An 18,661-nucleotide genomic window follows, 5' to 3' on the forward strand; every position below is an offset into this window, starting at 1 on the left:
CCTCCAGCGGGGGGCCTGCCCAGAATCCCAGGAAACTGTGGTTAATCTTTAAGTCAGCCTTGCAAACAAGTGCAGCTATTTTATCAGCCCAGGCTGGTTTCTGGTGCTGCCTCTGCAGCCGACTTGCTGTGGGACTTTGAACATATGCTTCCCCCTCTGGCCTCAGTTTACTGACTATGAGAACTACCATTAGCTGGTACCATTAGCTGAGCACAAGCTCAGCCACCCTCACGTTTGTCCATTCTAACCTTCTCAGGAGTCCTATGGGGCCACAATCACTTCGTTTTATAGGCAAGGGGATAGGGCTGGGGAACTCGGTGGACTTGTAGGAGATACGGCAGGTGGGCAACTAGTCTAGATTTGAACCCAGATTGGTCTGGCTCTAGGCCTTGCCCATTCCTGGTCTCTTGGAGGCTCTATTGTGCTCTGAGGCCTTTGCCTCCTCTCTTCTAGGGTTCACCTCCCAGCTCCTCTTGGGAAGAGAAGCCGAGGCCTGGTGCTGTTTGACCTGGATGGGCCTTAGTTTCCCATCTGTGAAATGGGAGAAATTTCAAAGAAGGAGAGACAAAACAGGGATGGTATTTAAAGCTGGATTCACACTCACCCTTCCCTATGCCATGATTCCAGGAGGACTAGTGAAGAGCCAAAAGTGGGGTGCAGTTTTGGAGCATGGGGTGAGATTGTTGGCATAGTGTTTGCAGAAGCCTTTGTGGCCTAAAGCAGCATTTCCTTATTGTCCCTTTTCTTTGCTCTACTCCTTGCCCCCTGCATCCAGATATAATTTGCCTCTTTATTTTCTGGGAAGTGTGATTGCCACTAAATACTGGCTTCAGCCCCCTCATAAGCAGGAATATCTAAAACTCAATGACTTCTGATAAGCCGCCTTAGTTACTGTTTTGTTTTTTAAATGCACATTAAAATGAACATATATCAGGGCACCTGGGTGGCTCAATCAGCTAAGTACCTGACTTCAGCTCTGGTCATGATCTCAGGCCCTGGGATGGAGCCCTGCCTGCAACTGGCTCCCTGCTGAGCAGTGAGTCTGCTTCTCTCTCTCCCTGTGCCCCTCCCCCTCCCCCTGCTCTCTCTCTGAAAAGAAATACAATCTAAAAAAATAAAATAAAATATAAAATGAACGTGTATCTATTAAAATAAATGTTGCTCTTCCCTACACTGTTCCTCCTGCCCCGGTCCTTGCTTTGGGAAACTCAAGTCAAGGCGGGTCCAAGGCCTGGTTCTCCTCAGGTGACTTCCTTCTCTGTGCCTCAGTTTTTCATCTGTAAAATGGGGATAATCATCAGCCTGCCCAGCCTAGGTGTTGTTAGGAATAGAGCCTTTTAAAAGTCGACCTGAGCCATTGGCATGGTGCCTGGGAAAGAGCAAAGGCTCCGTTAGCGCTGACATTATTATTCTTATTACCGGTAATTGAGGAAGAGGTGGATTTGGGGTCAGCAGGACGGGTGCTTGGGCCCGGTTAGGGAGGGCATTTTGGCTGGGGGGTATTTAGGGGTCCCACAGGGTGGGGCGCTCTCACGGGTCGGGGTGGGGGCAGGGTTTCTGTGTCCCCGCCCCCCGCCTGCCCCTCCGCACCCCGGCTCCTGCGGCTCCTGCGCCCACGGGGTGGGGCCCGCGCGTGGGTCTCTCCCGGGTCGCCGCGGGGAGCCGGGCCCCGCACGCTTCCTCCTTCCTCCTCCCCCCGGCGGCCGGCCGGGCCCCTCCTCCCCGCTCGCGCGCTCCCTCCCTCCTCTCCCCTCCCCGGCCGCCGCCGCCTCCTCCTCCCTTTCTCTCCCGATCTGTCTCTCCCGGCCCGGAATCCATTCCGGCCTGGGAGCCGGAGCGGCCAGGCCGCCGAGTGCCCGACCCCGCCGTCCCGCGGTCCGCCCTCCCGCGCGTCCGTCCGCCCGTGCGCCGCCGCCCAGCGGCCCAGGTGAGCGCCCCCCGCCCCTCCGCGGGCCCCGGTCCCCGCCGGCCCGGGGGAGCCCCGCCCGGACCCCGTGGCGTCGGAGGGCGGGCGGCGGGGGGCTCGGGGCCCCGCTCCGGCCTCGCCGGGTCCGAGGCGCGATCCCGGGGCGCTGGGCGGGCGCAGGGGGACCTGCCCGGCGCGGCCTTTTGTTGTGATGCCTTGGGGGGGAGGGGGCGGGCGGGGGCTCGGGGTCCGGCCGGCGCGGGGGCCGCCGCCGGCTCCCCCTTCCCCGGAGCCCCCGGAGCCCCCGGAGCCCCCGGAGCGGGAGCCCGGCCGAGCCCCCGGGCCAGGTCTAGGCCAAATCTGAAATCTGAGCCTGTCGGCGCCGCCTCTGGCCGCGGCTGCCGGGCCTGGCGCCCCCGGCCGGGATGGGAGGTGGAGAGGGGGCGGGCAGGGTGGGCCTGGGGGCGCCGAGCCAGGGGCGCGGGCCGGGGCCCCAGGACCACCCTGTCCTCCTGGAGCTTGGGGTAGGGCCTGGTGCCGCGGGTCTGGAAGGGACAGGGCCGCACTGTCGGTCCACTGCCCCCAGCCCCCAGCCTCGCCCCTGGCAGGCCCAGCCGCCTGCCTGCTCAGAAGTTGGCAAAAGTTTTGGGTTTTCTCCACCAGGCTGGGTCCATCTCCCTGCCTGGGCTTCGGTTGGGGGTGAGCTTAGGTGCCCACAGGGGCTGCCGCTTGCCCAGCTCTGTGTGGTCAGGCAACTGCCTACCCTCTCTGATCTGGGGGTCCTGATCAGTGGCAGGTGGGTCTGGCTGGGACTGCTGGGCTGGTGGAAGGATGACGGTAAACAGAAGAGGCTTACCTATGGGGTATCAGTTCTGCCTCTGGGGCCTTCAGGCTCACTGGCCTGTGGGCCGAACAAGTGAGGCTTGTCAAGTGGGGCTTCCTGAGCTTCAGGACCTCTACATTTGGGGCAGGGGTCCCTGGGTTACCTGGGATGAGTCCAGGCCCAGACACAGTGCTGCTGAGATCAGACTTGGTTTCAGGCATAGACCAGGCCGGTCCTGTTAGTGCCCCTCTTGTCAGCCTCCTGGCTGGACAGACAAGACTTCTTGTCTCCCTGGGTGACCTGGGCCAAGGGACTGCCCCTCTGAGCACCCACATGTGGAATGGGGGAAGAATATATGCACTTCTACGTGTAGGAGCTCAGTGTGTAGTAGGTGCTCAATAAATGAGTGCTTCACTGGATGAATTGCCTAAAATGGGAGGGGGCTGAGGGGGCTGGTCCCAGTGGGGCTTGTGTCCAGAAGAGGATGGATTGGTGTCCGAAAAGCCACCTGAGAGCCCCTTGAGAAACAACTCCAGCACCATCCTGCCACCCAGCAGCTGTGTGACCTCGAGCAACTCGCTGCCTCCTTGGGCCTCAGTCTTATTAAGTATAAAATAGGCCAAATGGAGAAACCGAGGCTCAGAGAGGGGAAAGGACTTGACCAAGCCCACACAGTTTGAAGCTGGAATGAGAACGTACACTTCAGAGACCCCAGTTTGGCTGCCCTTGACCCCTCCAGTGTGGGGGGAGCAGGGGTTTCTCAGTATGGGACGAGGCATGCAACGGTGTTAGACCATACAGATTGATGAGTGATTGCATGGAAGCCACGAGGTCCTCCTGGGGATGTGGTGATGTGGTGTGCCTCGGTGATGTGGTCTTTCCACCTAGGGAAGTGATTTACAGTGTGTCACCTCTCTCAGCTGACTGCCTGCCTAAGCCCTTCTGTGTGGCTCTTGGGCTTTTTTCCTCCTGTAGGTGTCCCTGCCAGGACTGCCCTCTCCTCTGTGAGCTGTTTATCTGTTCTTACTCTTGAAGACTTAGCTTCAGGCCCACCTCTTCCAGGAAGGCTCCCTGGCTCTGCCTCCCCTCCCCATCCTCTTCCTGGAGCATGAACTCTCCCCAGCTCACAGCACAGTGCCTGCTGTGGCTTCTTCCTGATTGTGACCTGGCGGGTGGGGGGGGATGTCTGGCTCCCGCGAGCCCCAGGAGCCAGGGAGGACATGGCTCAGTGACCTGCTGACAACACTCCCCAACCCCCTGGTCCTCGTTGATCCCATTTTCCAAACCTGCCCAGATGCAAACATCCGTGACCCTGTGTGAGCCTCTGCTATATGCTAGGAGCTTCAAACTCAGGCTGAGCAGTGTGGCGAAGGGGTTAGTAGTGGGAGTTGTAGGAGGCATCAGGGGGCTTCCAAGAGGTGAGGGAGGGCAAGAAGTTTGCTCAACAAAGAAGGAGGGAGGGTGCTCTTTCTTCTATTCGGACACTTCCCAGGGTTGCTGGGATTGTGGAGGTGGTCATCCTGCTGCAGAATTGTGAACAGGTCCCTGGCCTCCTAGATATTTGAGTCTAGAGGGTGAGCCAAATAGCAAACAAGTTACCAAATAAATTAATATATAATCACAGATGCGATAAGGGCTCAGAGAGAGAGGCGTGGGGTGCAGAGGAATTTTGAAGGAAGTATGTAGGAGTTGGCCAAGCATGGAGCTGGGGAAGGGCTTGTCAGGCAGAGAGAAATGCATGTGCAAAGGCCCTGAGGTGGGGAAGTGTGTGTTATAGAGAAACGATGGGAAAGCCTCTGAATTCGGAGCACAGAGAATTAAGGAGAGTGGGTGAGAGGTGAAGTAGGGGGTGTTTTGGGGGGTAATCACTCATATGGCTGGACCATATGGAGCTGTGTGGGCCTTGGGGATGAGTTTGACCTTCATCTTCACACAAGGGACTACTCAGCGTGCCCTGTGTGAACAGCCCCATGCTGGAGGCCAGGGATACAGAGCTGTTCAAGGCACTTGGTAGAAATAGATCTGTGGGCTGGACTCCAAGTATTCTGTGGGGGCCTAGATCAGGAGTCAAGAGGAGGAGGCATTTGAGGCTGGGCTTTGAAAGTGGAGTAGGAGTTCACTGGCAGGAAGGCAGGAGAGGGTGGGAGCCAGCAGTTGGGAAGTGCATGCAGGGTGGCTGGAGGCTGGGTGTGAGGTGGGGGGGTGGGCAGGCAGGGGACAGCTGGAAACCAAAGGTATGACAGGGTTATGATAAGGGCTCAGGAGTCAAACAGGTCTGTGTTTGAGTTCTGACTGTCTCCACCCGTTGTGTATCTTTGGGTCATTCACTGTATCTTTCTGAGACTTCACTTTCTTTGTCTTGAAAACAAGGACAATATGTATCTCCCTATCAGGTAGCAGTCAAAGGAGGCCTACATGGCCCCCATGCCTGGTGCCCATAGGTGCTTAGGGAAGGTGACCTGCCTCAAGTGGTGATACACTGGGTAGCCCCTGGGCCCGGTGGGTCTGGCCTCATCAGCTGTGTTTGGAAGGCTTTAAGTGGATGAACTCATGGAGTCCGAAGGTGCTGGCCTAGGAAAGGATGTTGGCAGACAAGGCCACCCCTGTGCCGGGTGATTTGAATCCTGCTCTGCCCTTGCTGTGCGAGGAGGCTGGACTGGGGAGAGTGCTGTTAGTCTAGTTCAGCCCAACTTCTTGAGAGCCTGCCTTAGGTGAGATTGGTCCATTTTCCAGATGTTAATACTAAGACCCAGAGAGGAGAAGCCACTTCCTGCATGGATCGTGTGGCTCCCAGCACCTCTATCTCCCCTTGGGTCCTTTACTCCCCCACCACTGCTCTAACCCCCTTATCTCTACAGTAAACCACTCTGGTTTCCACTCAAGCCAGTTAGCGGGGAGGGGAGGGGAGGGTACTTCCTCTGGGGTACCTCAGTTTCCTCATCTGTGAAGTGGGATAATATGAGTCATGGCTCCTAGGGTGCCCTGAGAGGACTGAAATAAAGCATTTAGCACTCATTAACTAGATAAATAGGGGTGGGGAAGAACCAGGTACAGCTTAAATCCTTCATCCTCTGGCAGCAGACACCCCCTTCCTGTGAAACAGTTCCTGAAGCTGTAAATGGGCATGCGGTTTTACCCTTAGTGAGGCCAAGGGGAGAGTGGGATGAGCTGGTCCCTGCCTTTACCTGGGCGCTGGCTCGGCATCATGGTTCTCGGAAATATAGGCCCAGCAGGTCCTTCCCCTGTGTTCAAGGCCTGGTTCCCACCGTCTGTCCAAAGGAAACCCAAACCTCTGCATACCTCCCTTGTGGAGATTAGATTTGCTATTTTCTCCCAGTGGCTTGAGTCTCAGTAAATGTGACATCTTTCTCCCCTCCCTTCCCTCTCGGGGACTCAGATATCATCCAGTTTTAAGATGGCCCAGGCCTGCGCTGCTGTGTCGAGAAGCGTTCTGAGGTCCAGGCTTGGCTTCCTGGGAAGGAGCGCTGTGAGAGATGAGTAATGTCTGCCATTGGCAGAGGATTAGAGCATGTTGTCCATGTGCCGTGCGTTTGTCATTCCCGATCCACTCTGACCTTCTCTTTTCACAGATGGGGGAATTGAGGCCAGAAAGACCCGGGACATATTATCCAAGCTAGGAGAAAAATGCACATCTCTTGTCTTTTGATCCAAGGCTCTCCCAACTCAGCCAGCCTGCGCCTTCCCACTGGACAGCCTGGGTGGGGCCGAGTCAAGGGAGAGGTGGATAGGAAGGACCCCAGAGCCCACAGCCAGGAGCAAAGCCCTGGCTATAGGACCTTGAGCAAGGGACTCCCTTCTACCCTGGGCCTCAGCTCCTCTCTTCCCAGCACAATGACCCGGAGGAGTTCCAGAATAAAATGAGAAGCCTCTCCTGCGGGAGTTGTCCAGGGCAGGCCTGGCCGTTGAGCCCACGTGGGGCCGTTAGAAACTGTGGCAATGAGTCCTCCAAGCAGCCTGCAGGCAGACTCCTGGTGCCGTGGATGGAAGTCGGGAGACTCAGCCTCCCCGTCCGGGCCCGATTACTTTCTCTTGCCCTGCCCAGATTTGTTGCCCTGACCTTTACTCTGTCTGATGTGGATGTTCTCATGTCGTGCCCTCTCCAGCCAGGTTGTAGCCACGTGGACCATTCCATCCTTTGCCTTAGCAGGGGATGGGCAAAACTTTTGTTCCCATTACACAGAAAAGGAAACTGAGAGGCTCAGAAGGGACAATGGCTGGGGCCAAGGTCTCCCAGCACAGCGAAGTGTGAGCCCAGACTTCTGCCTTCTGAATGATCTGTAGCATCCAATTCCCACTGAGTGTGCACCCAGCTTGCCTGAAATCTTACCCAAGGAATAGGGCTGGTGTATTGCCGGGGACAGGTGATCCTTACTTTCTGGGCTTCTGGTTCTGGCTGATGGATCTCCCCTCAGATATGGAATATAGGGTCTTGCAGGGAGCCCCCAGCTCCAAGGGTTGGCATCTCATGGGTGCTCAGTGGCTACTCATGGCATAAAGGGATTAGAAGTAGCAAGGCTTTTGGAGCTGATTGGTTCTGGGTTCAAATCCTGACTGCCATTTGCTGTGTAGGATTGTGGAAAAACAATTGCTTGGGGCCCTGGTTTCCCTGTCTTAGAAATGGGGATGACAGTGCCAATGGCAGCTTTGACAAGGTGATGTGAGAATCAGATGAGTGAATGTATGTCTGCTTTGGCAGAGTCTGCACACAGTAAGTGCTTTGTATTTCTGAGCGCCCATAATTATGAAGGCAGTTCCCTGACCAGGCGGGAACTGTGGACAGGAATTACAGGCCAATCAATTGGGGACTCCCTGGGGCTGAGACCGGACGTATGTGTCTGTGGGAGGCTTGTCCAATGGGACGTGGCCAAGGGGAAGGTTAACTAGAAACACAGGTTTTGGACTGGGTGAGTTGGAGACCATGAGCGCCATCCTGCCTCCCTGACGGGCTCCCGCCTTAGCCCACCTGTGGCTTGCCCACCTGCGACTTGTCAAGGCCTCCCGGTGTCCTGATCGCGACATTTGAGGCCTCGTCACTGAGCGGGCCCATTCTCTGTGAAGGTGACCACTGATGGAGCCGTGGGTGCTTGGCCCGCGAGGCGGGAGCTGTTACTGCGCTGGTGCTTTGCAGGGGTAGCCGAGGCTCAGAGCGAGGCAAGGTGGGTGGGGGTAGGGGCCCCCCAGCTCGGGGTCCTGGAGGTGAGCCCTGCCTCTGCCCCGCCCCGGCCACGCCCACATTTCCCTGGTACTCAGTGGGCTTTGGGCTTTTGGAACCTTCAGCTGTCCCCTGTGGGCCCGGGTGCTCTGCCTCCGTGCCTTGCCCCTGTGGGCCCACCGCCCAGTGGCCCCCCCTCTCCATACTCGTCTAAGCGGCTGAGAGGCCTCTGCGCCTGCCGCCGGGAAGCTCTCAGTGACCACGCTCTGTGCCCCAGCCCGAGTCCATTCTTCCCTCCTCTGCACCCCACTGCCCTTCTCTGCCTTCCTGCATGGCTCTGACACCTTCTGCCCTACATGGCAAGTCACAGGATTCTTTTTGCCTCTTAGGCAGGACGGTGATGGTAATCATGGCTCAAGGGCACTGCACTTTACAGTCTACAGAGCACGTTCCACGGCCACCTCTCAGCGCCCCCAGCAGGGCTAGGAGTAATAATCTTCGTTTGGCAAATTAGGAAAATGAGACGCCACGTCAGGGTCCCCCCAGTGGCTCTCTCTGCTGGCACTGAGCCCCGCCCCCACCCCCATGAGCCCACAGTCTCCCGAGGCAGGAACCCCTCGAAAGGATTTGGAGGTTCAGAGTGGTGAAGTGACTTGTGTGAGGTCCCGTGGCCTGGAAGGCTGGCAGAGCTGGGAGGGTTCCTTCTGGGCCTCCGAGAAGGGACAGGTTGTGCCCATGCTCCCACTCCTGAGTGGAGAACTGGATGCACCCGTGGTCCTGAGGGAGCAGGGATCAGCCCCTGGAGGTCCTTCAGGAGTCACTGGCTCCCTCAGCACGTAGGTGGGCCCTGGGCCGGTGCCAGGTAAGTGCTTGTGTCTGGTCCTCACAGCATCCTGCCAGGCAGCAAGTTCTGGCCCCATTTCACCAGACAGGAAACTGAGGCTCAGACAAGCAAAGCAGCTTGCCTAAGGTCACCCAGTGCATGAATTTGGACCCGGGGCCCCAAGGACTCCACAGGCCTGCCGTGCCTCATGTGGGCTGAGCCCTTCTTTGCCTTCTGTCTGACCCCTGATCCTCCTCTAGCCCTTTCCTGGCATTCCTCTCAGAGTGATGAGGCCTGGAGACTTCTCTGGCAAGCTACCGGCCCCCAGCCCCAGGGCTCTCCTACCTCCAACTGCTGTCACCCACAAATTGTGTGACTTTGGTGAGTCACTTCACCTCTCTATGCTTCAGCTTCCCTACCTGAAAAATGGGCCTAATGCCAGTATCCATGCCATAGGCTTGTTCTAAGGTGCGGGATGCTCTCAGCAAAGCCAGCACCTAATGGGCACTGGAGAAAGATTAGTCGCTATTTTGTTATAATCTGTATCAGCTTGAAGAGGAAAGAATTGACAATCCCATTCTCCAGATTGGAAAACTGAGACTCAGAGAAAGGAAATAGCATCCATCAGGACACAGAGGGATATCACATGTTCCTGGGGGCACATCCCATTTCCAGATAGGGAAACTATCCCCTTCCAGGACTCAGTTTTCTCATCTGTTCAGTGGGTTTGTGCATATGGTGGGGAGATAGTTCCATCACATCAAACCAATGTGGTTCCTTAGTCCGCAGCCACCCTAGGGTGGGGGTTGGGGGAGGTAGGGGCACCTGTCTAGGCAGATGGGGGCTGTGCCCTGTGGACTTTGTCCCTGAATTATGCCAAGTTCTCAAGGCTAGGCTTGCCTAGGAGGCTGAATCAGGCCAGGCCTTCGGGGTGCCCTGCAGCCACCAGCACCCAGGTCCCACCATATCACCTGGTCCACCTGCCTCCTCTGCTGTGTGCTCTAGACGAATGGCTTCTTTCATTGAGCCTCAGTTTCTCATCTGTGAGATGGGGGCAGACATCTTTCTTCACGAAGCTGTTGGGAGGACTGGATAGCTCATTTCCCTCCAGATGCCTGCCCATGCTAGGCTTAGAGAAAGGCCCCAGCTAGTGGTTACAGGTATGAGGATGGGCAGGATTCTGACTGGCAAGAAGGGGCAACAGCATTCCAGGCAGAGGACCCATGTGAGCCAAGGCTCAGAGTAGGACAGTTTAGGGAGTACCCTGTAGTTAGTTGGGGGGTAGGTGGAGTGGACTGCCACCTTCTAGGATTTGGACTGACCCTGAGGGGGTGGGCAGGGTGTCAGCAGTGACTGTGGTGATGTTGACCTTCCTGCCCTCCAAACTTTAGAATTCCTTTCAGAGCCTTGGGAGCAGCCACCTGTGCTCCCCACCCCCCTCCCTGCCAGGTGTTCCCGAAGGCCCTGGAACCAGATGAGCCACAGTTCTATTTGGGGACAATTCTGCTGTTCCCGTTTCTCTCCTGTGCCCTAGTTTTAGAAACGACGTGGGTTTGGTTACCAGTTGGCCATTTGCAGAAAGCACCCCCCCACCACCACTCCGCCCATACCTTAGATCTGTGGGCAGCATGGGCAAAATAGGACTCATTATTGCCTCTGGGAGTTGTTCCTGGCCTCTGTCCCTGGATTCTCTGGGTAGGGAATTGGCAGCTGGACTCTTGATTACGTGCTGCTGGTGTCTGGACCTTGTGTTGGGTGCTAGAGACCCCCAAGGGATGCACTCTGGGAACAGCCTGCACTCTGGTGGAGCCAGACACAGACCCTGATCATTGTCCTACCACAGGGTAGGCACCACAGGAACCCTGGCAGCCCATTACAAGGCCAGAAGGGCTTCCTAGAGGAAGTGTTACCTGACTTGAATCCTAAAGGATGAGCAGGAGCTCACAGGGAAAAAGCAATGGTGAGGACATGCCAGGACAAAGGCAGAGCCTGGGCAAATATCTGGAGGTGGGAACTCACCTGGTGTGTGCAGGTATAGCCTTGGGAGGTGGGGTGTGTGTGTGTGTGTCAGGTCATGTACAGGGTAGTTAGAAGGGGACTAGGTTGACCAGGCAAGGCCTCAATATCTTGCCAGGCTTTGCTGAGGCCTCCTGCTGAAGGTGCGAAGGGAAGACAAAGGCCAGACTTGGCTCTCCAGTGCTCAGTTACTGTTACCAAATGAAGGTAGTCCAAAGAGGCTGGGGTTCCAGATAGGGATCAAGAACCCCTACCTGAGGCAGAAGGTAGGGGCTGTTCTGGGGCCTCAGAGGAAGCAGATCAGGGAGGACTTCCTGGAGGAAGCAGTACATGACATACTTGAAAGGATGAGATAGTTCTCTGTGGGGAGGTGGAGCTTGAACTGGGGCCTGAAGCTGTGGCATGGGCAGCTCCTCTTGTTGGAGCCCCAAGGAAGGGTAGAATTTTGACTTCAGAGGTGCTGGTGCCCACCCATGGAGAGGTCTGAGGGCCTGCTCAGAGTCTACATGCCATCCTTGGGCATGAGGAGATAGCTGGACAGAACTGATTCATCTAGCACCGTGAGTGGGAGCCCTGTCAGCATTGTGGCTTTGGTGAGGTGGCCCTGGGGAGAAGGTGGGTGCCAGCCAGGTAAATGGCAAGTCTGGGATTGATGGGGGAGCAGCAAGGTGGGGGATGGAGGCCTCAGCCCCCACTCTGCCTGCCTGTACATCCTTTCCTTGTGGAAGCCCGCCTGGCAGGAAGTGGTGGAGACGTGTTGGGGCCTGGCTGGCTGATTCTGAAGGCGCCTGGGACATGGGCTGGGCATGGGGCAAGGGCTCCGGGTTCAAGGCCTGATCTCCCTGCCATGTTGGGTAAAGCTTGCCAGGGCAAAGGTCTCCCTGCTTGGGTCCATTCGAGCCTCCGGAAAGGCCCCTCTGCCCTCTTAAACTCAGACGGTCTGTACTCCAGACAAGGTGAGTAAGGAACGATGGCTGAAGACTCTGATGCCTGATAGGCATGGGTTTGAAACCCAGCTTTGTTCTCTGTGGGCCAGGAGCCCTTGACCAAGTGTCTTTGCTATTCTGAGCCTCAGTTTCCCCATCTGCAAAATGGGGGTCACCTTAGAGTCTCCTAGGGCTTAATAAGATTTCACAAGGCTGTGCCCAACACCATGCCGGCCCCTGGGGTCTGGCTTTGGAGCTGTTGGCCCAGCTGACCAGGGGTGGTAAGACTTGCTGAGTGGCTGAGGGGTGGCTTCCGGTCTGCCTTGGGCTCAGCACAGGCACCGAGGACAAAGCCCCTTTGTGGCGAGACAGATGGAGCCTGGGAGCCCCCCTCTCATCCAGGACCAGAGGGCCGCCTGCCCCTCCTCCTCACCCAGTCCCCCCGGGGGAAGGAGCTTCCTCAGGCAGAGGAGATGGGAAATGAAAGTCGGGTTGTGCAGGAGGAGAGTCCAGGCTGGCTGCAGCTGCGTAGGCCAGAGAGTCTGGCTGATGAGCTTGGACGGATCCATCCCTTTTCTGGGCCACCTTTCAGGGCCTTGAGCATCCCTGGCAAGTCCCAACCCCACTGTGTATGCCCTTTTCACTTATCCATCCGTCTATCCATCTGCCCATCCATCCATCCATGAATCTGTCCATCCATTCTGTAATTACCAGGTATCCACTGTGTGCTAGGCCCTATGCTTTCGGCCAGGGGCCACTCTGGCCAGATGCTAGCCAAGCTTCCCAGCTGTTATCTATTTTGAATATTACACCCGCTGCAGGGCATTCAGCAGTGAGTGAGACAGAAGTGGCCCCTGTCCTCAGACGTGTGCTCCCATGGGCAGCTATGTCATCAGTGCTGTGGTCTGTGCTAGGAAGGAGAAGTTGAAGGTCCTTACTTGGGCAGGAGGAGGTCAAGAGAAGCCTTCTGTGAGGAGGTAGCTATTGAAATGAGACTCAAAGAGAGGACAGAGTTGGTGGGGCATGTTGCCATTGAAACAGGTGGCCAGGCAGGGCCTTCTGAGCCTGTGATGAAGCACCTGGAAGACATGAAGGGGTGGGGTGTGTGGATGTCTGGGATCGGTAGGCTCTGGTAGAGGGGACGACAAGGGCAAAGGCCCGAGTGAGTGTGTGCGCCCGGTTCTCAGGGAAAGGGGAAGGAGTGGACAGTGTGAGAAGAACAGAAGTGAAGGGGGTGGGGCCGGTAGAGTCCACTAGAAGGCTTGGAGGCCCGGGGGGAGGACTTTGTCCTTTGTTTCATAGGGGCCGTGAAGGGTGTTAAGCAAGAGTCATGGTTCAGACTGACATTCCAGAAAGGGTCTCTGCCCCCAGTTGTCCAGCTTGGGGGAGGAGGCTGAACCTGGGCAGTGGGGTGGCCATGGTGAGAGGGAAGTGGATTCAGAATGTGTTTAGAAGGTGGGATAGGCAGGACTGGGAACCGGGTTACGTGGGGGCAGGAGGAATCATCGTTCCTCTCTTGGGCTGCTTGCTGGTGATGAGGGGCTGAGTCCTCGCCACAGGCCATGGTGGCTTCTGGTTTGTTTGTTCCCTCTCCCTGGTCCATCTGGAGGCACAAATTCCCAGTGCCTTCCTCACGGTGTCCTGATGGCTGGGCTGAGCCTTTCTGTTCCCATGGCTCTGTACATGTTAGGCAAAACTGGCAGGACCCTACCCATTTTACAGATGAGAAAACTGAGGCTAAGAGTGGTACACCCACTGCCTGGGTTACATAGTGGGGCAGGGTTGGGGCTTGGTCTCTCAGGACTCAAGGGATCTATGGATTTGGGGAGTACGGACCCTGCCTCCCCAGTTCCAGCTAAAGATTTCTGTACCTAAGATTTCTTTCCTGCCCTGAACTATCTTAGGGAGATGGAGGCTGCCTCAGTGTGACCTCAGAGGTGGGGTCAGGAGCCTGGACTCTAACTTGCCACGTGACCTGGACCTGTTTCCTCTGCTGGGGATTCCTAGATCACAGCAGTGTTGGGGGGCGGGGCAGATAAAACGATGCACGTTAAGTGCCACGCCTGATGCCTGGCATACAATAAACATTAAGTAATCAGTAGGTTTATTATTGTTGTTTCTGTGGGGAGTGAGGACATGTGTGTAAGTTGGGCCTCTGGCTATGTCACCCCCAGAGCTGGGCTTTGGGGCAGCGCTGCAGTTGCCAGGAGGTGTCTTCTAGATAACTCAGTGCCAAGGGATAGGAGGTCCCCGGGATCCATGCCCAGCACTACTTTCCACACGGGGAAACTGGCCACGAAGCAACCAGGGACAGAGCAGCGTTTTACACCAGGTGGCCTGCCGCCCTGCCCTGCTCCCGCGCCACCCACTTCCGGGCCTTGCCCTTCCCTTTCCCTCTAGGGCTTCTAGGCTGTGGACAGGTGTAGACAGGTCCCAGCGGGAAGGGATCCTGCACGCTACAGGGCAGGTCAGGGCCTGGAGTCTGGAAAGGAGTCCCCTTCCTGCCCAGGAAGAAACCCAAGAGCTGCAGGGGCTGGCATGGCTCTGCCTCTGCAGGCTGGGCTTAGGGGGGCTCCCCGGGCTGCTTAGCCTTTGCCTTCCCCGGGCTGCGGGCCCTGTCCCCGGCGGCCCCCCTCCATCCCTCTCCCGGATGCCAGCCCGAGCCTGCAGCGCCCCGCCCCGCCCCGGCCACACTGGCAGAGCCGGTTTGAGGCCTGCCAGCCCCGAGCGTGTTTGCTCCACGAACACGGGACCAGACACGTTGTGGCTGCCCTGGCCCGTGGATGGCCCCTGGCTCACTCTTCCCGCGCTCCTCGCTCCCCCCGCAAACATCCCCTGGGACCCGTTCTGCGTCCCGGCCCGTGCGGCGTGGGGCTCGGGGCCTGGAGGTGGGTGCCTCAGACTTGCACACTGCCCTGTGGAGGTCAGGGAGGTCGCAAGCTCCGGCACGGGGACGTGTCAGGCGACGGCAGCAGCGAGCGGGGGGTCAGGGTGTAGGCCGTGGGGCTGGACAGACCCAGGCCGAGGTGCCCCCACCCCCCACCCCCTGTGCCTCTTTGTTGTCTGGGTCCCTGGGTAGGACCCATTCATCTCTCCCTCCCTCCCTCCCTCCTCTCACTGGAATTTGTGAAGGGTCAGGGGAAGGCAGGTGGGGAAGCTTTGGTGGGGGGCAGACAGCGCGTGCCACGTGTGAAGGTTAGAGGGTGATTATAAGTTGAAGGCAGGGTTGAGAGGTGGGAGGAAGGAGATGCAGCAGGCCTCCATCCTGTGAGCAGCAGGCCCACAGGCCGTCCCGCTGACACTGTCCCCAACCTCAGGCTCAGAGGCTGTCTTCCTCAGGGCTGCCAGAGGCATCATTTTGTGGGTAAGTGAAGGGTGGGCTGGACTTCCTGGTCACGCATGCAGGGTGGGCCACCTGTGTGTGGGCTTTGAGGCTGGGGGCGGGGGACGGGGGCTGGAGCTCGGGTTGACTTTGTGGAGGGGCCGGGCCACCAGGTGCTTCTGCCCACCAGTGTCCCCAGAGGGAGTTCTGCCTGGGTGTGGGCGGGGAAGAGGGGGCACTATGTATTCCCAGAGCAGAGAAGCAGAGCTGCTGTCAGGGAGTAGCGAACACTGTGAGCCCCTGAATGCAGTGGGCAGAGGCCACTGGCTGGCAATGGTCCCCCCAAGGCCCATCACCCATCTCCAGCCACCTTGGAGAGGCCCAGAGAAAGCAAAACTTGTCACCTCAGTGGCATGGGGGTGGGGGGTGGGGTCGGGAGTGGCATCTGCTAAGGAACCTTTGACATGCCAGGGCCTCTGTCAGGGTACAGACACTGAGCCCCAAGATGGGGCGTGACTGGCCCAAGGTCACACAGCGATTCCGATGGAGAACTTCCATTCAGCCAGGTGGTACCTGGCTGGGTCCCTGGAACCTGCCTGTACTGGGCTTAGTGCCTTGAGAATCTTCTCTTCAGTCCCGGTGCCCACACCCTCATTCAGGGGCCAGACTCGCCTCGCTGTGTGACCTGGGCCTGGGAGCCCCCCTCTAAGCCTCAGCTCTTGGTCTGTGAAGGAGGATGTCTCACAAAGGCTCCCTGACACCAGGGCTGTGACCTTTGGCCTGTGAGCCTCCCTGCCCGCCCACTGGCCAGGCTGCCTGGCCTAGGCTCTGGGGTAGAGGCTGGAGTAGGGTGGGTGAAACCTCCCAAGCCTGTGGACCTCCCTGGCCCCAAGATGCTCCCATGGGCAGGAGGACCCTTCCAGTGACTAACCTCTTGGGCCTTGGAGTGGGGGAATGGTGGGAAGCAGGCATGGGAAAGCTGGAGCCACCCACTGGATGCCTGTCTTTTCCCCCATTTTGTTGCTGGGGAGACTGAGGCTGCATGCCTTATACTGACTGGCTCCCTTCCTTTCTCTTAACGATCCTACCTTTAGGCCTTTGCCCAAGCAGTCTCTTCTGCCTGGATCATACTTCCCTTTCCTCTTTCGCACACTGTCCAGCCTTCGGACCTCAACTGAGATATCCCCTCCTTTGGGAAGTTCGCCATGGTTTAGGCCCCTTCTTGGCCCTCCAGCCCTCTAGAGCTGGAGGTCACTGTGCTCTGAGATGATCGCTGGGGGATGAAGGCTCAGTAACCTAACCCTGCCCCACCCCACAGTCTCAGGGGCCTGAGAAAACTTTCATGGCCTCTTCTCTCAGTTTTTCTGATCTGAATTGCTAGACAGATCCCTTTCAGGCCCTCCTTCAGACCTTTTCAGGCCTTGGCCAAAGACTAGCAGCGAGTGACCTAGTTAAGTTGGGACTCACACAGTCCAGACGGCTCACTTGATAACCCCCTGTACATCTGACCTTCCTGTCTCAGGGCCTTTGCACAAGCTGTGCCAACCTCCTAGATTGCCCTTCCCATGCCTCCTTATATATCTAGTGGAGACAGGATGGGCTTTGGTATCACTCAGATTTGTGTTGGCATCTGGGTCTTCACTTCCTGGCTGGGCAGCTTCTGGGAGACCTTATATCCTCGTGTGTGACATGCGTGTGGCCACGGCTCACTTCAGGGCTATTGGGAGCATTTGAAGGGGTAGTGTGAACCCTAGGTGGGAGGAAGTAGGTGGGGGGAAGTGTGGCCTTCAGCATGCCCCATTCCACCCCACTGGCCTGCATTGGAGCAGCCAATGGTATTGAGTTTTGGAGAGGGAGCCGAGGTGGCCCTAGACCCCACCAAGAAGAGCCCAGCCAAGGCTCCTTCCTTGGGCCCTTCTCTGTAGGGGGAAGATCCGAGAGGGAGGGACTTGCCAGTCAGCTGCTAGGAGGTGAGGTCTTAGTCTCATCATTTAATCTGTGTGTGCCAGTTTCTCCATCTGTGAATGGGGTAATGAGAACGGTACGTAGTAGGTCCTAAATAAATACCAGCTATTACTACTGTCATCGTTCATATTACCCCCACTCTGGAGTCAGAGTCCTTTCCATATTCCGAAACCACTTGTAGAAAAACACCCCAGTTCGACAGGGAATTCTTTTGAGAGTGTGAAAGGAAGGAAGGAATCAGGTGAAGCCCCCTGCCCATGGGGAGCTTCCATTCTCATGTGGAAGGCTATAGGGAGGCAGGAGAGGGATGGAGCCCCCATCTGTGAAATGGGAGCATTGGACTGGCCCCCTCGCCAGGCTCCTCTGGCCTTAGCTTCCCCCTCCGTGGACAGGGCAGTGCTAGTGGTACCTGCCCCACGGGGCTTTGAGGAGGGAGGGGCGTCAGTTGGGGACTGAGTCTTGGAGGTTCAGAGGGGTCACATGTTCACTCCATAAATGGTCCTCCTGGGGCTCCCCTGTCTTGGCCTCCAATTCCTCTTTTGGAAAAATGGACTGGCCCCGGAGCCCTGCTTTATCCTCGATGTGTGGGCTACCTGCCAGAGTTCAGCTGGGAGCAGTGGCCTTGGAGAGAAGGGCTGACAGTGGCCTAGGGCCAGGAGAGCCAGGATCCCCAGCTGGCCTGCTTCTGTCTTGGATGGTGGCTGGGACACCTGACTTGGCTTCTCTGAGCCTCTCTCTGTCTCCACCTCTGCGAGACAGGGCTGATCATCCCTGTATGGCTGGGTCCCGGAGAGAACTAGATAGCTAAGCAATGATGGAAACTGTCATGTTCACAATAGTAAGGGCCCCGTTTTGGAAGAATAGCCTGTGTGCTCAGGGCTCTGCGTCCGTTAACTCATCTGCCTTTGCAGCTGCCTGGGGATGACCATGGCTGACTCCGTGGTACCGAAGGAGGCTTTGATCAGTTTACCCAGGGTCCACCCGTGGGCCACAGCAGGGCCCCTCTAACCATGATGCTGTACCCCAACTGGCTCAGGCAGGACTTCCCAGTCCATCTCTCCAGATGGCTGCTGATGGGCTGCTGATGGGCTGTTTCCCTCCCCGCCACCTCCTCCCTCCTCCACCCCACACATTCCTGACACAACCTCCACTCCCATCCTTCCCCCACCCCGGGTTGGGTCACTGTTATCAGGAGACATTCCTGGACTGGCTGAGAAGAGCTCCTACCTTGGGCCCCTCTGAGAGGGGTTGTGACTGCTGACAGAGGCCCTGTTGGTGGCTCCTCTGGGAGTGGGGCCCTGGGACACGAGGCTGCAGAGCCCACAGTTCAAGTCTGCTGGCTGATGCTGCCTCTTACAAGCTCTGTGACTTGAGGCAAGCACCGTGAACTCTGTATGCCTTGGTTTTCTCATCTGCAAATGGGGCTGACCACGTATGGCTGCAGTGGGTTCATTGGGACTCACGCATGTAGTGCCATTCTTAGTCTGGTGCCTGACACGCAGGAGTCTCTCTACCCATCAACCAGCTGTTGTTATCATTTGAGAACTAGTTGCCTCTCCTTTAGGTGGGGCCCCCAGTTTAGATGGTACCTTCTGAGGGGTGCACATCAGGAGGGTGCCTGTGGGATGAGGGACCTTAGGCAGTCCCTATCCCTCTCTGAGCCTCCTTTTCCTGGTCTGCTCTTTGAGCAGTTGGGTATGAGTGAGT

General features: G+C 57.4%; 1 protein-coding gene across 6 annotated transcripts in view; it reads left to right on the forward strand.

The window, feature by feature from the left end:
* The first annotated feature begins 1,730 nt into the window (after nt 1-1,730).
* SRC (SRC proto-oncogene, non-receptor tyrosine kinase) overlaps nt 1,731-18,661 on the forward strand; it is a 50,279-nt gene continuing 33,348 nt past the window's right edge. For 2 of the 6 annotated variants that reach the window (XM_072800973.1, XM_072800971.1), the window contains exon 1: nt 1,734-1,927. The gene's annotated coding sequence lies outside the window, so the exon portion shown is untranslated. Of the gene's footprint in view, nt 1,928-15,009; nt 15,032-18,661 lie in introns of those variants that run through there. The other 4 variants (XM_072800974.1, XM_072800975.1, XM_072800976.1 and 1 more) reach the window with 4 other exon arrangements.

This window comes from Canis lupus, chromosome 26 (genome assembly GCF_048164855.1).
Source record: "Canis lupus baileyi chromosome 26, mCanLup2.hap1, whole genome shotgun sequence".
NCBI lineage: Eukaryota > Metazoa > Chordata > Mammalia > Carnivora > Canidae > Canis > Canis lupus.